This window comes from Antrostomus carolinensis, unplaced genomic scaffold, assembly GCF_000700745.2.
Source record: "Antrostomus carolinensis isolate BGI_N321 unplaced genomic scaffold, ASM70074v2 scaffold37256, whole genome shotgun sequence".
Taxonomy (NCBI): domain Eukaryota; kingdom Metazoa; phylum Chordata; class Aves; order Caprimulgiformes; family Caprimulgidae; genus Antrostomus; species Antrostomus carolinensis.
The window spans coordinates 992-3,727 of NW_010323357.1; positions in this window are offsets into that span (position 1 = coordinate 992).

The window sequence follows — 2,736 nt, forward strand, 5'->3', positions numbered from 1 at the left end:
TCAAGGCCAGGTTGGATGAGGCTTTGAGCAACCTGGTCTAGTGGAAGGTGTCCCTGCTGATGGCAGGGGGGTTGGAACTGGATGAGCTTTAAGGTCCCTAAACCATTCTGGGATTCTCTGATTCTATGTCCAGTGAGGCTGTGTATGAGCCCTAAGCAGGAGGAAAGGAGTCTTTCACTGCCAGGGTTGGGCTTTACAGGTGAAGGAAGAAGGACAGGGACAGCCAGGACCCTGGAGACCACTTGTCCTCTCCCGTGACAGTGTTCAGTGTGATGGTCACAGTGTTAGTGAGCCGCCAGTGACAGGCACTCACTGTCATGTGTCACCACTACAGCATAACGGTGCGATGCAAGGAGAAGCACCACGGGCCTCATTCAGCTCCTATTCATTATCAGTAACACCTTCTGCATTCTCCTCCCAGTGCAGCTTTGCTTCTCCCCAAAACCTATGTTTTTCATTTAACCTTAAAAAAAGAGCTTCCCAAAGCCAGACACAGGGTGGGAAGGTGTTTTAACCTCTTCTGCAGCCATGGGAGGTTTTGGGGCCATGTTGGCTCCCGGGGTACATTCAGCTCAGCTTCAACCAGTCTGTCTTTTCCATTGTGTCCTTCAAACAAGAGCTGAGCAGAGACATGCTGGAGAGAAAGGGCTGCACGAGAAGAGTGCTTGTGCTCCATGGGTGTGCAAAGCTTCCCAGTACAGTGGGTGGTTGTTTTCTTCACACTCTGATCCTTACAAATCAGCTCCTGTTCATGAGGAGCAGCACAGGTTCAGTCTTCTGCTGCCTGAGACATAGTGCTCCAGAGACAGGAAAGGAGAGAAACAGCAGGAACAAAAACTGGTGCCACCCAAGTGAGGCCATTGCTGGTGGAAGACCCTCTGACCATGCAGTGAACCAGTCCAGGCCCCCTGTGATGCCACCACCAGGACATCCCAGCAGGATGGTGAGTACAGCATCTCCAGGAAATGCAAAGAAAATGCTGCCCAAGGGAAACCAAGTGATCAAACACCCCCAAAGCCACCTGATACAATCCAAACTTGTAAGAAGGATGCAAACAATGTGGTCTGGCTGCACTTTCAGTCACAGCCCTGAAGCTGGTCACCCAGAGAGGTGGAAGTCAACTGGTCCCTGGTAATAATCAGCCTCGAGGCAGCCCTTTAGCCCTTTCCCTGCCCCCAAAGCAGGCAGGGTTTGCTGAGCAGTGCAGGGATCTGCAGCTTGGCTGCCTGTGGCTGCCGGAGGTCCAGCACTTGGGGCTTCACCAGGTTTGCTGCTTTCCAGGCAGGAGAGTCATTTCCTCCCACACCTAACAGAGAAAAATGACTTAGAAAGAAACTTCACTTCAGGTTTTGCTAGTGTGATATCACCCTGACCACAGCTGCCTTTTAAAATCCATTAACTCTGTAGGAAAAGACCCTACAAGCAGCTTTTTAATGCAACAAACCTGAGAGGGCATCATCCCAAAGGCACCTCCATTAGGTGGAGGACTCTGGTTCCAGGGCAGCACAGACAAATTGTGTGACCCCAATGACCAACCCCTCATGGAGATGCAGTTTCTGGCCAAGGAGTAAAGTTTTCTTTCCATTAGAGCTTGCCCTGCTCTGGGAGGAGGTTTGGATGACACCTGCAATGTAGTCATCCCTCAGCATCGGTCAGCTTTTTATTGGGGGGTCAGATACAGCTGATGATCCTGGGTGCTCCCAGAGGGGGTAAAAATGCAGCTGAAATTCCCTGCTCAGCCCTGACCCAACATGAACCCAGCTCTGCCCAGACAAGGCTAAAAACCAGCTTTAACTGCTCTGCTTTTGCACCTTCTGGGACACCTGGAAAGGTGCCCGTGCTCCAGGCTGATAGGGCAGAGCCAGTGATGGATATGTCTCCCCTCCAAAAACCATCCTTTCACTAACAGCTCTCCAAAAAACATCCTTTCATCAACAGGTCCCGAGGCAAAAGCAGGTTGTTATTCCCTCAGTAACAGCCTCCCTTGAGCGCCCGGCATGCGGGACCGCAAGGCTGGTGGGATCAAGTCTCTCCCTTGCACCAAAGCCTGGGGCAGTTTGAAGCTGCTCTTCATTCCTTCCTTTTTTTATAAGATCTAGACTGGGACCGCTGTCCAGGAGCAGACAACCACATTGTCCCAAAATGGGGATCTGATCAATGTCTGTAAATATCTGAAGTGTGGGGGCCAAATGGATGGGGCCAGGCCCTTCTCAGTGGTGCCCAGTGACAGGACAAGGGGCAATGGGCCCAAACTGGAACAGCAGAAGTTCCAGACAAACCTAAGGAAAAACTTCTTCACTGTGAGGGTGTCAGAGCCCTGGGACAGGCTGCCCAGAGAGGGTGTGGAGTCTCCATCTCTGGAGATGTTCAAAACCCACCTGGACACTTTCCTGTGTAACCTGGTGTAGGGAACCATCTTTGGCAGGGTGGTTGGACTGAGGTCCCTTCCAACCCCTGTGATTCTGTGATTCGGTGGAAAGCATCGTGTACAGCAGTTGTTGGCCTGGTAAGCGAGCCTGGAGCTGCCGTGGGGATCTCGCTGCCCCAAAGCACATGTCGTGGACCACCAAGACTTCCCTCTTCTGCCTCCCCTTCTGCAAGCTCTGCTCCCCAGGGGCTGTGCTCAGACACACGCCTTCCGCCCCAGTTTTATTCCCATTTTTGGGTTCTCCTGGTGCATTAATTTCCTCAATGGACATCCACCACTGGGGATGGGGGGGAACGTCCTCCCCACCA